This window comes from Musca autumnalis, unplaced genomic scaffold (genome assembly GCF_047663935.1).
Source record: "Musca autumnalis isolate F117 unplaced genomic scaffold, ASM4766393v1 scaffold_5, whole genome shotgun sequence".
Classification (NCBI taxonomy): domain Eukaryota; kingdom Metazoa; phylum Arthropoda; class Insecta; order Diptera; family Muscidae; genus Musca; species Musca autumnalis.
The window spans coordinates 135171560-135191125 of record NW_027412088.1 but is presented as its reverse complement, the minus strand read 5'-3'; the positions used below and the strand labels follow the sequence as shown (position 1 = coordinate 135191125).

At 34.4% G+C, this 19566-nt stretch overlaps 1 non-coding gene across 1 annotated transcript; it reads right to left on the bottom strand.

Annotated features, from left to right (window-relative positions):
* Positions 1–9498: 9498 nt before the first annotated feature.
* TRNAR-ACG (transfer RNA arginine (anticodon ACG)) lies at positions 9499–9571 on the bottom strand. The gene has a single exon. It is a non-coding gene; the product is annotated as a tRNA-Arg (tRNA).
* Positions 9572–19566: the final 9995 nt, after the last annotated feature.

Below are 19566 nucleotides of genomic sequence, written 5' to 3'. Positions count from 1 at the left end.
TTCCGAAAAATGTGCACTGTCTCAAAGCCCAAACTGCCTGAAGGAGCGCTCGAACGCTTTTGCGATGTACTTTAGGCCCATTTATATAGGACTCGCGGTTTCCAAGCAAAATCGTGAAAACCTAAAGAACCCCTAAAAATGTGAACTTAAATCGCGATTTATTTGAAAATCCCTCCGGCGATTTTTTTGTTTCTTGATGCTTCTCATCTATGAGCATTGTAGTCTCAGAATCTGCAAAAACTTCCCAGGTGTAAGCACCTTCCATTTAAATTTGGTTAAGGCACACCGTGAACATTATATCACTCCACTGTGGAGCTCGATCTGAAACCATTGTTTAAATGAAACCAGTGCATATGAAATTTATCAACTTCACTGTAACTGAATGTTCGTTCACAAGTTCCCAAGATAGCGCCGCAATAAAATGATGATCATGATTATCTTTATCAAAATGTATGTCGTGAGCTTTTCATGCCCGTGTCTTGTTCTGCAAATTTAATCACGTTTCTACACTTACCGGCTGACATGACGACTTTTATCGATTGATCGATCGAAAGAAAGAAAGAAAAGACGTATCCAATAAATTGACAATACACACACATGTTTACTATTTGTTTGTGTGTCGATGTGATCGCACTGTCTCTGATAAAATATGCAGTGTTACGAGCATTTTTTGTTTTTGTTTAATTGACCAGGCAAAAGTATTTGTCACTGAATGGCCTTTTGTGAAAATAAAAGTAGTTTTGTTGTCTTAATTGAAAATTCATATGGGTGAGATTGTCAATAAAAGTAATGTATTATGTATTTATGTACATACATGTGCATGCGATGAAGTGCATCATACACAGAAATGGAAAATGTATTTATATCAATCAGATACCGATACTGAGTCTTTAAGATTCCATACATATTTCTCATGTTGTGGTTCATTATTGTAATACAAGTCCAATAAATTCAACGTGTAGGAAATCATGAACTTTGCTGCAAAAGTAAACAAACACACCTAATAGTTTTATAGTAATTTGGATGTTGCGGGCTAATTGCACTATGATTCAAAAATTTAAAAAGAAAATATATTCATATACTTATTCGATTTTGGTTGAGTCCATGGAAAAAGAAAATACCTTAGTTACTTCATTTCTGTTTTTATAACGATAAATGAAGGAAAAACGGGGTTTCTTAGTCTTTAAACGGACATAACTTCTTTCTTTCACAACTTATCTTATATAAAAGACAATGTGTGTATGTATGTACGTATGTTTCGATGTTTGTATGTTCCGTATAAAATCAAAAACGGCTGAACCTATTTTCTTGAAAATTTCCGAGAATGTGCAGGGAATATTTTTTTTTAATTTCGGAGGGGTACCCCGCCCCTATGCCCTACTTAAAAAACTGTTATAGCCCGCCCACTTCTTAAATATGTTTATATCCAAAACTACTGAACCGATTTTCCTGAACATTTCAGAGAATATACAGTAAGGGCCCGTGGTGAAAATAGGTTATATATGCCCTATTTTTTTTAAACGCAATTTTAGCAAAACTGCCGAACGTATCAATGAGAAAAATAATTTGCGAGGCAATGGTGAATGTGTCTCCGACCCTATGTACACATTTGGGGCCTAAAGACCCGACCACGCTCACTTTTTTAAATATATTATATCTCTGAAACCACTGAGCTGATTTTCCTGAAAATTTCACGGAATGTTCTGGGGTGAAGAAAATAGGCCGCATATTTTGTTAAATTTCGTATGGGCGGGGTACCTCCCCTAGGCTCTATTATTTAAAAACGCTATTTTTGAAAAACTTTAGAACGTATCGGTTAGAAAATAAATTTGCGAGGCCAAGGTGGTTGAATCTCCGGCCCTAGGTACTTATTTAGGGCCTAAAATCGGGTCTTTAGACCTCTTTTTAAATATGTTATATCTCTGGAACTACTGAACCGATATTCCTGGAAATTTTAGAGAATGTACAGGGATGACCTCTTGTGAAAATAGACAATATATTTTGTTGCGAACGTATCGGTTTGAAAATTAAATTGCAATAGTGGTTGTGTCCCCCATCCTAGGTCCTTATTTGGAACCTAAAGGCCCGACCATGCCTTTTTTAAATATATCTCCAAAACTTCTCTGTTATGGGGTTTGAAAATTAATTCGATGGACAATAGTGGTTGTGTCTCCGACCCTACGCATTTATTTGTCGCATTAAGACCCGACAACGCTTACTATTTAAATATGTTATATCTCAAAAACTTCTAAATCTATTTCCATGTCATTCCATCCTTTAAGGCCAATGGTGGAAATAGGCTATATATTTTGTTGTATTTCAGAGGAGCGTGTTACCCCCTGAGCCCTATTTTGTTAAATGCGCTATATATGTTTGTAAGACTTACGAACGTGTCCGTTTCCCCGAATCTGGGTACATATTTTAGCCATAAGATCCGAGCACTCCCACTTTCTTAAATATGTTAAAACTCAGTGGAAATACCAGAAATGCATAACAAAGCTTTGGCCTTTTTGGAATGCAAGTGTTTAGATTAGAAGGCAACATATCGATAGCTATAGCTTCTTCAGATATATAAGATACACATTATAAGAAGGACGACACAGTCATCCCTTAAGTCGCCATTGGACATCTAACATCTCTAACATCTTTTTCTTTAACTTTTCCTTTAAAAATATAAAATAAAAAAATAGAATAATATAATTTTTATTTTCTTCTCATTTTTACAAATAACATGAATAGTATAGCGCAGATCTTCACACCATTGGCTTAATTTTATTTCTCACAGTGTCTGGATGGTCTCGTACTATGCGGAAAAGGGTATTATAAGTTTGTTTTGGTAAAAATTCATGTAACACCGCGAAATATTCGTCGGAGACCCCTAATGTGGTATACCAAAATTCATATCTCGACGAGATAAAGTGATTTTGAGATGTGTGTCCGTCCGTCCGTCCGTCCCTCCGTCCGTCTGTACATTATAAATTGTAATCAAACTCTAGGCCAGAATTATGGACCGTTCGTCAAGAAATTTTGCATGGAGGTCGGGTTCAGACCAGAATAGACACCTATTGTTATTGGCGATGATCGCGAAATATCTAGCGGGTGAAATGGACCAAAAACCAAATTTTTAACCGATTTTGTTGCTGCTCTGTAGGTCGCACTATAGTCGGATCGCCTCAAACTTTTAAATAAGGTTAGAGTATATGACAAAGAAGAAGGTTGCGCTTTGAGATGGTGATCAGATAATATTTAGAGGGTTAAATGGACCACACCATTTGTGTGAAAATTGTGAAAAATGTTAATATACAGCTTATATCTTTATTCCTGGAAGAGACATTCCGGACAAGTTAGCTATACTTGGAAGAGGAACGCTTGACCTTTCTATTGATGTCAATTGTTTTCGTGTACTTCATAAGATTACAGAGTTACAGCTTAATATACCCAGTTATTTATTTGTAGTGTAATTATAAACACACTAGAGGTCGCAATTATAGCTCAACAATCACGAAATTTTGCTCGAGGTAAAAGTTTAGGTAGAAGAAAATGCCTACAGTTTTGGATGATGATCTGATATTATTTAGCGGGTGAAATGGAATATTACTTTTGTATGTAAAAACAAACATTTTTGGTCTATGTCTCATTTTCTGGAGGGAATATACCGGCAAAGTAGCCTACATATGGAAAAATATCTACTTACTTTTTCCCCTGATGCAAATTGCAATAACGTGCCTGCTAGACAACAGGCCTACTGCCTAATATATAATGGGTTTTGTGTAGAGAACCACATTTCTCCATTCCCAGTTTTTGTATTATTGCAAATTACATAGTGCCCTAGCGTATTAATTGTCCAATTGAATTTTTATACATATATTGCAGCTTAAGTCGCTTTGCCACTTTTTTTCAAAACGATTCCCGAGCCATGAAACATCAAATTTTCAACTGTGGCAAAATACAATTCAGTAATGTTGGCGACATTTTCTGAGTATTTCAGCCATGTAAAACGACTCTACAAGTGGTGTCTTAGGACACGCCATTCGAACTCGGAGAAAGGCTGTGAGTCCCATATAATTGAGTGAATAAGAATCGGGGTACACTCACTCATTAAAGAGAAAAAGTGTAATACGGTGCTGAATCCACAAAGTTTTTCCTTACAATAAGTTTATTTGTTCCAAAAATTTTGCTTGCGGAAAGCTTATTCCCAGGGGTAGTGATGTAGTGTATCATATGGTCGGCCCCGTCCGACTATAGCCTTGGATTACTTGTTTTACATATTTTTTGTAAGCATAAGTGCTATTATTTCAAAAATATATACGTACAATTTGGTAATAAATTTTATTTTTCGCGAATCCATTGAGACATTTCAGGAGTATTTTGACATCATCGCAAAGGGTACACATTATATCAAACCGCAATTTTTTTAGAATTTTTTTCTAAACATTAAAATTAAAACGGTCATATCTTAGTTACAAAAACATATTTGGAATGACCAAAAAAGTATACATACGCCCTATAAATCTCGAGTTTTAAGGGCAAGGAAACATTTTTATGAAAATCCAAGTACATAATTATATTACATATCCTTAATAAACAAAATTAAATACAACAAAAATATATTCCATAATACGAATAACGGTAAATTCTATAAAAATTAAAAAATTATATAGGGAAAAAGTGTACATACACCACAATGAAATATGTATATTACCCTAAAATTTATGGAAAAAGCAATACAAATTGTACATTTTATTAATTTATCGAAGGTTTTTGGTTGTACGCGCTTTGAAGTTGGCCTTGTGGACATTATAAGCTCCCGAACTTCGCTACATGTACGAATTCCTGACTTTTCTCATAAAGTTTATAGGTTTCACAGCATTCCGAGGGGCAAATTACATGCAGATGCCTAGGAATTATTTTTGTTGTATTAAATTTTGTTCATTAGGGATATGAAATAGAACTATGTACTCGGATTTTCATAAAAAGGTTTCCTTGCCCTTAAAACTCGAGATTTATAGGGTGTATGTATACTTTTTTGGTTGACTGTATATTTCTGTCATATAAAAAATCAAATATGCAACAAAAAGGCAAGGGCTTAATTACGACATTCGATTCAATCGAGTATTTGCTCGTGAATGAAAAAATCGAACTATGAAAACTATTAGCGCCACCAACTGTACATTTACAGTATAATCTCGATAATCCGGACACCACATGTTTTGGCGATGTCCGGATTATTGAATTGTCCGGATTACCGAGTAGTTACGAAAAACACACAATTTTGTGATTAAATTATAAATAATGCAAAATGTATTCAATATTGATATTTTATTTAACATAAAGTATACCGTCTGTTAAGATTTTATGCCTGGGTTCGTTTTCCTGATGAGAAAATATCGGAAAATACCGCTCAATATGATTTCGGCGAAATTTCCTCAGTAAATTTGCAATTTATCTACAAGTGGTGTGTAAAACTCGCTATTCGGATTCTTCTATAAAATGTGGGTCCCATCTCATAGAGCTAATTTAGATCGGGATACACTCAATAATATGAGAGAAGTATCCCTTTTTCCCTTCGTTTGTGTTTTTGGGAGCATGTGTACCTAAAATTCCGAATAACTTTAAACGACAATATTTGTTACCCGGAATTAAAAAGCATCATTGAAAGAAATTTCCTTTTTCTGTTATTCTTTTAGAAAACACATTAAAATATTTACTAAATAAAATTTGGAATTACTTTTCTAGGCTTGGGGATAGTCAATTGGCAAATTCACATTTTTAAACAATTTTGGAATCTTTTTAAAAGATTTAGGAGTAACTCTTTCCTTACCAAACTTAAGACCTGATGACGATCTTCCCAGATTGGTCTGTAAACCAAACATGGAAATATATTATTGTCATCTGCCGCATTTTCACGCAATTTTAGGATAAATGGCAGGACAAAGGACCATTCGGACGATTTTTCTACAAACGAAACCTCTCGCTAATTAGAACCCTAAAACTCTGAACAAAGTTATTTTCTTTTTTATTTTTGCCTTATTAAAGCGAAGATCATTTTATAGTGATATTTGAATTAATTACACTGCTCAACAAAATTGAAAAAGTTGAATGTTTCAGACGAAGTTGCAGTTGTTTCTAGATAAAATCGGCGAGTTATTTTCAAATCCGGTACCGGTTTTTCTCCATCAGCTCTTGTTTTTGAGATATAGCTCAAAATCGGTTTTTACGAGTTTAACCCAGGGGCCTAATTACGTGATTCGATTCGATCGAGTATTTGCTCGTGAAAAAGATTTCGACACGATAAAAAAGCGGCATGACGAGATTCGATCGAAATCGTTGATCGAATGTTTCGAGAGTAACCGGTAATCGAACTATGAAAACCTATGTGTACTATAGGGAATATTATGAAGGTAGATGTAAAAAAGGTGTTTTTTGAAATCAAGAACCAAAAAAAAAAAACTAAATTATGAATGAAAAATGTAAATATTTGTGGAATTTGTTGAACAATATATTCAATAATAATTTCGGAATGAAGTTGTGCTATGGAAATAAGAAAATTATTAATTCTTGCAAAATCTGTTTGACATTGTTGTAGCGGATTGCTGATACATCTACCTTAATAATCCTCTCTCATAATAAATGAGAGAGAGTTTGGTGGATGTTTTGCATTAGCCTCTCTGAGAGAATATTTCCTTTGGTAAACAACGGGGGATGAAATGTTTAAAATGTACTTCCCTTATACAATAAAGGCTATTAATATTAAATATTTTTTTTTCTTTTTTCCAGAAATGCTTATTTTTCAACTTATTTTTTAACGACTGCAAGAGTAATTTTTGGTTAATGATTGCACGCATTTTAATTCTAAATTTATCACAATTTCTCAAAACGACTGCAAAGGACTTTTCCCAATTTCTCTTGTTATATTGTCTAAAAAATGCTGTCAATTATTTACTAACATCGATTTTCTTCTATAAAACGACAACAAACAACAATTTTTCATTTTAAACAAAAAGACAATAAGGAAATCTTTCATTTTATTTGTTTACGATAGGTAATTTGGCCTCGAGAAATTACTCGCAAATTTATGCTCAATTTCTCGATAATTTTACTCGATAACGAATGTTGTCATCCCAACTTTGAGTACTCAGGTCGAAACAACTCGATATCGAATCACATAATTAGGCCCCAGACTTTCGTTATTTTCGGATACAAACAAATATTTTTTTGTGGGTTTTTCGACATTAATATATTAAGGAGATGTTGTACGCTCGATACAAATCGTTTTTGAAATAGCTATGGTGAGTATATATCAAAAAAATATAGAAAATATACGACGGACCTTGTAAAAATTGCTTATTTTGAGTACTTTATGCTATAATTACGTCATCGGGGGAAGTCATAGGATCTGCATATGGCAATGCGGATATGCTTAGGGTGTCTACTATATAGTCCAGTATTCATATATATAATATAAAGTTCATAACGCCCATGATTCGACCATAACCTAAAAATCATCATGAAGACTGCCATTGAAATGTAAATGGCTATGTGGTAATGATATCACTGGTAAATTATTTCCCTTTAGCAGTCTTCATGGCGATTTTTAGGTTATGGCCGAATCATGGGGGCTATGAACTTTATATTATACATTTGAATACTGGATTATATAGTAGACACCCTAAGCATATCCGGAGTACCATATGAAGATCCTATGACTTCTCCCGATGACGTAATTACAGCTTAAAGTACTCAAAATATGCAATTTTTACAAGGTCCGTCGTATATTTTCTATATTTTTTTGATATATACTCACCATAACTATTTCAAAAGCGATTTGTATCGAGCGTACAACATCTCCTTAATATATTAATGTCGAAAAACCCATAAAAAATATTTGTTTGTGTCCGAAAATAACGAAAGTCTGGGTTAAACTCGTAAAAACCGATATTGAGCTATATCTCAAAAACAAGAGCTGATGGAGAAAAACCGGGACCGGATTTGAAAATATCTCGCCGATTTCATCTAGAAACAACTGCAACTTCGGTTGAAACAAAAGTACTGTTGACCAGTGTTATCTTTCGATTAAGATTTTACCGAAGTTCCATGGGACATGGGATATGTCTACACACATTTAAGCATTTTGCTACATTTCAAGGGTGGTTAACTCCGATCATCATCATAATTTTGGCTTTTTAAGCCAATTAAGCCAAATCATATTCGGCACTTTACGTTTACAAAGAATTTATTTTTTATTAATAAATTACCACTGCAAACAATAAAATTAATAACAGAAATAACTCAATGTAGAAGAAAACGAATGAGTGTCCGGATTATTGAGGTAAAAAATTGCCGTGTGTCCGGATTACCGAGTCTACAGTGTAAATATTTTTAGTGTCCGGATTACCGCGTTGTCCGGATTAACGAGTGTCCGGATTATCGAGACTATACTGTACTAAGGTAGATGCATTAGCAATGGTACATTTCTGGATATTTACCCAATTTACCCATTTTAATTTTACCATTTGAGTATTTACCCATTTCCCATCTCTAGATATTGCATATCTGAAATACAAAGTAATCTAAAGAATAGCTTAAAAAGTAAATTTAAAATATGTAATTTATAGAATAGCACGTAAATGCTTCTGACAAGGAATAACAAATTAACAGTTCCTTATGATTTGTAGCAAAGAAAAGTTTTTATACCCTCCACCATAGGATGGGGGTATATTAAGTTTGTCACTACGTTTGTAACTACTCGAAACAATCATTGTAGACCCCACAAACTATATATATTCTTGATCAGCGTGCAATTATACATCGATATAGCCATGTCCGTGATATTTGTTTTTAAGATATTTGTCCCATTTTACCACCGAAGTGGTTGTAAATTGGTATTTTGTGTCTCCAGAGGCCAAAAAACATTCCTACCAAAGTTGGTTTATATAGGTCCACGTTTTGGTATAGCCCCCATATAACGCGCCATATAAAGTACGCGTCATTTTAATATATTTTGAATGTATTAGTCCCATTTGACAACAGAATCGGTTGTAACCTTGCATTTTGTGTTTCCAGAGGCTAAGAAACATTTCCACCGTAAAGTGTTTATATAGGTCCACGTTTTGATATAGCCCCCATAGGACGATATCTCCCGATTTTCGGTATTTTGAAGGTTGTGGCCACATTAATCCACCGAAATGGCTGAAATTTGTGGTGGAGGGTATAAAAAGTTCGGACCGACCGAACTTAACGCTTTTCCTACTCGTTTTAATTTACCTTGCTAAAAATCTAAATATTTGAAAGCGAAATCTTTTGGCGTTAAAGTGTTTATAAACCATGTCAGTAGTAGTGACTTTCGACAAATGAACTCAAATTTAATTGATTGGAAAAACTTGTAACGAAAGTAGTTTGTTTATTTCATTAACAATATACTCCTTTCACAAAAACCAATTGTTTGAACGAAACTGAAAAATTACCACCAATAAATTGAATTAAAAAAGAAAAAAATTTCGATCCTGCCAGGAGTCGAACCTGGAATCTTCTGATCCGTAGTCAGACGCGTTATCCATTGCGCCACAGGACCACGTATATTCGTGTTACAAATGATTCACATGTGCCATCTGTTATGAAACCAGTTAGTTTGTATTGTATGAAAAAGAGCTTCCCAAAAGCTCTCACTAACTAAGCTTTTAGTTAACAGCATTGCCACATTCAAATAACATAATTCGTATGTAGTAGGGATGTGTAGCTGAGGTAAACAAATGATTTTTCGACTTACTCGCCATATTTTCGAAATTCAAAAATATTCATTGTTGTTTCTATATGTATCAGTTTTTCTACCCGTTATACATTTATTAAAATAATTTAGTTCAATAAAAACTAACATGTTAGCGATGAAGAAAAGTCGAAAGTATGTATATTTGTATCTAACGGCTGGTTTCCTTCCTAGATGATGTTCGACAATTTTTTAACATGAGAGAATAAAAACGATTATATTAAAATGAACATAACTTCAGTATTACTATAAAAAAGCTAAAATAGTATTGTTATTGTCGAAGAAGAAAAATTTGACACCAAAAAGGAAGTGGAGGAGCATCTACATAAGAAGACTCCTACTATAGAACTAGTGTTTCTGTATAAAACATAAAAAAACAGATGATGCCATTGTTAGAAAAGTCATCAAAAGAGGTGCTGAAGACAGTGGTGCCAAGAAACGAGAAAGTTGAAAAAGTACCCACAAAAAGGCCTGAAGTTTCGCAATGTGGCTAATAGTATATAGTAATAATATACATATATTCTGATGAAACACATGCAGAAGCTCCTCGAGGAAATGGAGATAAAAGTGCTGAGGAAATTCATGTTCCCAAAATACGTGATCGTTAAGAACCCAATGTTGAAAAAGAAGAATGCAGCAGCCAGGAGGTCCAACACGGAAGAGACAAAACTATGTGTAGCAGAATAATCCAGAAGTGCGATATTCCATTGGAAAGCTGCGTATTTTTTGTTTGCGACAGGTAAAGTTGGGCTATATCGGTTCACGTTTTAATATAGGCCCCTATAACGGAACCACCCGATTTCAGGTATTTTGACGTTTTTAGCTACATTTCAAACCATATTAGCTTTTATTTGGCATTCAAGGTTCAAAGTTGTCAAAAAATGATGTCAGGTTTTTTTCGTTTTTAGCTACATTTTCAGACTGAATTATCTATAATTTAGCATTTATTATATAGCCTCTTAATAATGGTACCTCTCGATTTCAGGTATTTGGAAGTTATTATCTACTTTTTCGGACTAAATTGGACGTCATTTAGGATTTAGGGCTCCCAGTAGTCAACAAACTTCTTCATTAAAAATTGTGGACCTAGGTCCACGTTTTGGTATAGCCCACATTACCATTACCGCTTAATTCCTAGTATTTTTAGTTTTGTTTCTATATTTTCGGTCTAAACTGGCTCCAATTTAGCATTTAGGGTTTGTAGTGATCAAAAACGTCTCCACCACGTTTTAGAATAGCCCCAATATTTTAGAGTTTTTATCTACATTTTGGGGTAAAATTAGATGTTAAAAATTGTATATCACAAATATTGTTTTTCCATTTAATAAAAATATATTTTTTTCGCGCTACATCAAAGATTTTTGGTATATAGGTTAAGAAAATTCCACAGTGCTAATCTGCTCGCGAACCAATTTCTGGTTGTTTTGATTGCGTCTACTTTTACTTTGACAGGAAAATCGTGAGAAGTGTGGTTTACTCAGAAATCGGAAGAAAACAAAAAAAAAGACAAGTTGGCTTCAACCCATTTTTTTAACATAAATTATCTTTTAAGGCCAATATTTTTCCACGTCCAAAAACATTTAATTTTATACAAATGTATTTAATTCATATAATATATAATCAGAAGTCGCGTGTAAACCTTGGCTTCAGCTATGTTAAATTTTCAAAAATATTGGTGATATAGCAAAAATTGTTTTTCTACTGGATACTACGAACCAACCAACTAATCAAATTAATTTTGAGGTCTGATGAAAAAACGTCATTTTCAAATTTCCTGGGTTACTTATATTCGATTTTCGCATTTTTTTCTGTTATGTTGGTCAGTTTGACCATTTTAGCATTTTTGCAGCTAGATTTAGCATTATTTTTTGTATTTAGCCGCAAAATTTTCGTTTAGCATTTAGCATTTTTTAATTATTAATTTAGCATTATTCTCTCCACAAAATTTGAAATATTTAAGTCCTTTTTATAAAAAAAATCTGATAAATGTTGGTTGAATTGAATAGAACAGCTGTTTGAACAACTCAAAACAACGAAGTTTTTCGTCTTTGCTCTGATTTAAAGGAATAAAATGTGAAGACAAATAAAATAAATCAAATAAGAAACGTTAAGTTTGGCCGGGTCAAACTTGTTATACGCTCCACCACGAAATATTCAGAACTGATATGGAATAATTAGCTTTTCTTTTTGTTACGAAAGTACCAATGCCACTATTTTAAGTGAGAAGTTTTTAACCACTATAAATACCAAATAACATCCAATTTTGCCCGAAATAAAAAATAAATAAAAACTAAAAAACACACTAAAACCGATGGTGCGGTTATATGGGCCCATACCGAAAAGTTGGCATATGTCCGTGGTTTATGATGAAGAAGTTGTTTAAGCAGTTTGAATCCAAAGTAACTCAAATTAGCCGGTACCTTTTTATAGGAACTATTCCAAAACGGTGACCTATGTCCACAATTTTTAATGGAGAAGTTTGTTGACAACCCCAAATTCTAAATAACAGTTAATTCGGTCTGAAAATGTAGCTAAAACCATTAAAGATACCTGAAATATACCTGGTTCCTTTATATGGGGCTATTCCAAAACATTAACCTATGTCCGCAATTTTTGGTAGATGTTTTTTTGACCGCTGGGAACTCTAAATACCAAAATATAACTAATTCGGTCTGAAGATGTAGCTAAAAACGTCAAAATGCCAGAAATCGGGTAGTAACGTTATATAGGGATTATTCCAAAACATGGACTCTATGTTCACAATTTTTGGTGGAGAAGGTTTTTGAAACCTTAAATACCAAATCATAGCTAATTCAGCTTGAAAATGTAGCCGAAAACAGAAAAATACCTGAAATCGGTCTGTACCGTTAAATAGGGACTGTATCAAAACATGGACCGATATAGTCCATCTTCGCAATTTACCTGCCTGCAAACAAACGCCGCATCTTTCCAAAAATTCAATGTCCTATCTCAATTTTTGTGGAAGCCATAGTGATTACCACAGAGGAATAGACATGTATAGATCGATTAACAATTTTACTGTAATTATGATTTCAATGAGCCACAAACGGAAAAACTAACTTATGGGTACTTTACACTATATGTTTTTACATATGAGCTGTCATTTTGCATATTTATTTTGTATGGGAGAGGTGACAACTCATATGTAAAACACATATCGTGTAAAGTACCCATTAATATACCTTCTATACTGTGGTGGAGGGTATATTTTATTAAAAAAAATAACGTTTTTTAATTTAGCATTATTTTTGGCATTTTAATATTTATTTTAGCATTTTTAGCATTATTTTAATGCTGATTTAGCTGTAACACTTTTTTAAATCTGGTCACACTGATGTTGGTACACATGTCTGTTATATACAGTGACTGTCCCTGAAAATGATGCAACCTGAAATAAAAAATATAAACTATGATAACTTGGAAACGAGTGGAGATTTTGTAACAATTAAATTTGTGGGCTGAATAGTTGTCTTTAAGATGGCATAAAAAAATATTCTGTTTACAGTACCGTTATACTAAAATTTTACCGAAAAACAAAAAGTGGGCATTTTTAAATTGAGCATTGAAAATGATGCAGCACAATAATCGTTCAATAATTTCCATTTTTTTTTTTTTTTGCTTTTTATGCCATTTTAGTAATCAGAATGGTGGAATTGGTTCCCTATCGTTTTCAGTAATTTTGTCATTGATTCCGATAGAAAAAATTATGTTCCTGGCGTAATTTTGGCATGCTTGTAATTAATGTCCCTTTGTAGGCAATTTGACTAGAAATTTCTAGTTTTTGAAGTTATTTTCAAAAAAAGGACTATGAGAAATCATTAAGGGTTATGTCCATAGTGCGTACAAACAATCTAACGATATATGGAAAGTCCTGTACGTATTAGCCAGGCTTACCCTATATTATACTAGTCTTTAAAGACGTTGCCCTGATAGAGGTAAAAATCAGGGCATAGACCAACATTTTTGCACTTTTCTTTGAAAATAGTTTTCAAAAATATTGTTAACAATGCCTTGACTCTATTTGCTTTTATAAAAACAAAAATTTCAACACCCTTTGTTTTAGTAACACGGTACCGTAAACAAAATATTTGTGTATGCCATCTTAAAGACAACTATTCAGCCTACAAAATTGTTTTTTGAATTGTTAAAAAAATCTCCACTCGTTTATCAACGTTCATATTTTTTATTTCAGGTTGCATCATTTTCACTATATTTGGATTGCCCGTTTATTTTTAACAGATAAAAAGGTTAGTCGGGTTTTGGTGTGCTCTTTGATTTTTACTATTCGAAAAAAATGGATCAAATAGTATAGTTCAAATTCATCTCGTTCAACTATATTTATCCCGTTGTTCTTAAATTTTATATAAGCCTATCCATTTTTGGCATACATACGTTTGTATGTTTAAACTTAATTACATATACATACATACATACATACATACATATGTATGTAGGTGAAATAAATGCGTTCTACATCTTTAATTTGTTTATTATAGAAATAAAACACAGTATACCATGTCTACATTTATAGTTTTTTTACTACAGATCATTTGTCAAAAGATAAGCCGAACTTGCACACTTCGCAATCATAATTCGGATTGTCAAGGTACTTATGAATATTTATTTTCATAAACAGAGAGGAAATTTTTCGCACTTTTTGATAACACTTATATTTAAGTTTATCTACATATTTGTTGGTATATGTATGATTGATAAGCAAAAGAGGTGTCTGGACTCTAGAGAATATTGTAATTTACACTGGATCACAGGGAATAAATGCAGTCACAAAGGCGGTTGTGCCAATTTCTAATTGTTTTCGAAACTTCTTCTGCAAACTAGTCTAGGGCATATATCGAAAATAAGAGCCCCAACTAATTCTTGGAAGTAGAGTTGTACAATCTAGTTCATTTGAAAGATCTAGTTCAATAGCTCAGCTCTTTAAACTGAACTAGGTCAGTAATCTAGTTCATAGTTCACTATCCAGTTCAATCATTCGGATAAAAATCGTTCTCCGGCTCTTAATCGGTCGTTTGATGAAAACGCATACATACACCAAATACAAACAAACAAAAGACTAATATAATTTAGCTACTTTATAACAAAAATATTACATTTACATGGTTTTATCGCATTCTTAAAGAAAGATTAATTATTTTTAGAAAAAAAACATCCTTCATTTAGTTGGCTGGCAAAAAATCTTATGTTGTGTGTGTGTGTAGAAATTGCCATTGCGAGAAAGCTTTGTGTGTGTGTGTGTTTCTTTTTATGTTTTCCCTTTTTCTATCCAAAAAGACAGATCCATTAGGTAATAGATTCGACATATTGTAATATGTTATGTCTCTATGTTTTTGTAGAAATCTTCATTTTCGGACAGCTATTCAATGTACCTTGATCCAAAACATAAACAAACTGATCACATTACAAAGGCATCCCTTACCATAGACGACGCCGTCACTTTATGTATTTGTGAACGACATGTTTAACTAGATTGTGAATCGTTCGTTGATCGTAGGGTCACCGACTGATTATAGTTCAGTGAACTATTGAACTATAATGAACTATATCGACTGATCTAGTTCATACGCTCTTTTCAATGAATCGTTCAATTGAACTAGTTCGTTCATGAACTATACAACTCTACTTGGAAGTTCCTATTCGCATTATTTTTAAAGTTTCCTTAACGTTTTTAGCCACAATGTGCCGATGGTCTCAAGGGGTTTACACCAGGATGTATGTATGTATTGTGTTTACCAATATTCGGTTGTTAACTTTGTTATTATTAATAACAATTTAAATTTTTATGTAAGGAAAAATTTTTGATTTGAGGGTATTATGATATTTCCCCCAGATCATGAGAAAAGTGGTAGGAGATGGTAACCCTGTTAGGATAACAAATGCAAATTTTTCCAAAAATGACACTAACATGCCCCAAAACAACAAATTTATGTCAAAAGTACAGCTAATTAAAACCGATAACACTATAATTTTTAATAGTATTCCCTTGGTGTTTTTGTTTTGAACTCCCAATTCTCAACGATCAGTCAATATTGTTGTTGTTATCCCATACAACTACAAAGTACAGAAACAACTTGTTGAAAGCTCTCTGTACATGACAAAGAACAACTGGACACAAAATAATTTTAAAAAATTGTAACGGATCCATAAATTTGAGTTAATGCGTAATCCTGGATGTGTTGCTTTTAATATGCTCAACACTGTAGGATCCATTGCATTATACTGTTTATTTAAATTAATATTCAATTAAGAAAAACATGATAATACAAAGAAAAATTATCTGGTACATCTGTGGGCCACAGTACGCAGTAAGTACACAGGAGAATTATGGCAAATCAAAAAAAAAAAGTTCAACACTAACGGTGAAACACATGAATAGCACGTGTAGAAGAGTCACAGGAAAATGAGGAAGGAGAATATATGTAGTACATATTATGTACATTTAGCGGTCAGTCATTATCTTTTTTTATTAAATATTGAGATAGCTGTGTCGATCGTTTGGCTAACATTGAAATAACAATTTCAATATCTCTTGAAACTTTGTGGGCCCATTTCTCTGTTGTTGTTATAAATAAAACCACAATTAAAAAACAAAACGCAAGTGCAAATTATGTATTCATATGTTTATGAATTTCCATATGTAACTACAAATGGGCAGCTAAATGATTCCATGTAAGAGCATAATGTCGGAGCAAACTTTGTATACCCTTCACCATGAAATATTCTGTACTAATATTAGTAATTCTGTGCTAAAATTAATATGTAATTAGTTTTCGTTCTGTTATGAAAATACTAAGGTGTACAACTTTTGGTGCGAAAATTTTCTGACCATTGGAAATCCTAATTACCAATTAGAGCAAATTAAAACTCCGAACTATCTGATGTCATGTAAGTGCTATATCCTATGTCCACAAATTTAGGTGGAGATGTTTTCTGACCAAATTATTGCTAAGTCAACCAAAAAACAGCTAAACTTCAAAATACCTGAATTTCGACGGTATTGTTATATTGTAGCTATACCAAAACGTGGACCTACATAAGTCCCAAAATACAAAATTTCAGCCATTTTCGTAATATAATGTGGCCGAAACCTTCAAAATACCGAAAATCGGGAGGTACGGTACTACATATGATGACTATATCAAACGTGGACAATTTTCAATACCAAACATCCTATACTAACAAAAGGGGCCAAGCCCTTTTAGATTTCTTGAATACTAACGACCTAATAACCCTTAACATAGGTAATAAAGCCACCTTTGTTAACAAGATTAGGGAAGAGGTATTAGATATAACAATATGTTCCGAAAATCTTATAAACGAGGTGCAGAATTGGAGGGTCTCGGAAGAGCACTCCTTCTCGGATCATCGTTATATAAGATTTGAACTAACACGGCCACCGCCGAAGCCTATAAGTTTCCGAAATAAATCCAAAACCAATTGGATAAAATGTGGGAAACTAATAAAAGACAGGCTAGGGCACGATAGATATGAATGCCTAAGCACGGAAGATATAGACAGAAATGTCAACATTATAACGGAGGTCTTAGTAAAGTCATTCGAAGAAAGTTGTCCCCTTCGAGAGAGGAAATCTGCCTACGAAAAACCCTGGATGACAGGAGAAATTCGTAACAAAGGCAAAGAGGTCCGAAGGCTTTACAACAGAGCTCGACGAAAGAAATTAGCTGTATTCTGGGACAACTATCACACAAAACTTAAAGAATACAACAAAAAGAATACAAATCGAAAACCCATACACAAACCGAGATGATGGTGAATGATATGGGAAATAAGATGGAAACAATCGAGGACACGCTGGGGCTTTTGATGAATACACATTTCCCGCCGAACACTGCGACGCACGCAGGGGTGCCGGTAATGAGGGAATGTGTTACAGAGGAAGTACCAACAATTGATGAAGCGATGGTAAAGGATGCCATCAAGAGATTCAAACCCTTCAAAGCAGCGGGGCCGGATGAGATATTTCCGGCCTTACTCCAGAAAGAGATGGACTTCATTGCGCCCAAACTATCTGGAATTTTTAACGCATGCTTAAAACTTGCGTATACCCCTAAAGCCTGGCAGGAGGCGAGGGTAGTATTTATCCCCAAACCTGGGAAGGCAAGTTACGCAATTCCTAAGTCTTATCGTCCGATAAGCCTAACATCCTTCCTGCTTAAAACCATGGAACGAATAGTCGACACCATGATTAAGAGCAAGATTCCAAACGATATGCTTAAATACAAACAACATGCATACGTTAAAGGTAGATCAGTGGAAACCGCATTACATGAGGTTGTACACCACATCGAGAGAACCTTCGACAGGAAGATGTATACACTAGCGGTATGCATTGATATCGAGGGTGCTTTCAACAACGTCAGCACCGAAACCCTTATCCAATCCTTAGATAAGTTTCAGGTGAATCGGGCCCTTAGGGACTGGATAAGCCACATGCTAAGGAATAGATGGATAAGCTGCGGGCTACTTGACGTAAAAATAAAGGACAAAGTTGGTCAGGGTACGCCACAGGGGGGGATTTTATCCCCACTCCTAGGGGTCACTACCATAAATAGCCTATTAAGGACTTTAACCGATGAGGGATTTGACCCAGTCTGTTATGCAGACGACGTTATAATACTTCTGAGGGGTAAGAATCCAAACTTGCTATGCAGAAGAGCTGAATCAGCCCTAAAACTAGCGTACAACTGGGCTAGACCAAGAGGTCTTAATGTAAACCCGGAAAAAACGGAAATATGTCTGTTTACTATGAAAACAAAACTGGGACACTTTGAAGAACCAGTTTTCCTAAACAAGACGATCAATATTTCCAATAAAGTCAAATATCTGGGAGTAATTCTGGATAGGAAACTTAAATGGAAAGACCATATTCAAGAAAGAGCCAATTAAGCTCATAGATGTTGGTCAACCTGTAGAAGGGCTATAGGCGCCAAGTGGGGTCTTAATCCTAAGATGACACACTGGCTATACAAAAGCGTAGTTAGACCTATTCTAACATACGCTTCAGTAGTCTGGTGGACAGCTATGGATAAAAAGTGTAATATTAAAATACTACAGAAAGTCCAACGAATGTGCTGTCTAAGTGTAAGCGGCGCAATGAGGACAACATCAACGAGGGCATTAGAAACTATTCTATATATGTATACACCCAATAGAAATCCAGATAAGGTATGAAGCGGCTGTCGCAGCTATTCGACTTAAAGCGATGGACGAGTGGATCAGTAAGGACCACGTAACATACCATCAAAACATTCTACAGGTAACAACGGGAGAGTCAATGGATAACATTGTATCGGACCGTATACCTGAAACTTTTGTAGCTGCCTCATGCGAGACATTAATTCCAGACAGAGACTCGTGGATCGGCGGAAATCTAGCACAAATGCCGACTGGAAACTGTTGTTATACAGACGGCTCAGTGCTAGGTGGGAGAACGGGACTGGGTCTCTTTAGAGTTAAGCGTCTCGGCTAGAGTTAAAAAATTGGGCAAAAAATGCCCACTTATCCCTATGGAATAGAGAGGAATTAGGGAAAACCACAAAAATCCTATGGGGAGACCCAAATGAGGAAAAAACAAAAAACCTATTACTGCTAGGTAAAGCAGAGTTGAGTAGACTTACAGGTGTTCTTACAGGTCACCTGGGCTTACAAGCTCATCTGCAAAAAATTAATTGTGCAGACAACAGCGTATGCAGGGCATGCGGAGAGGATGATGAAACATTGGAGCATTTTCTCTGCCAATGCCC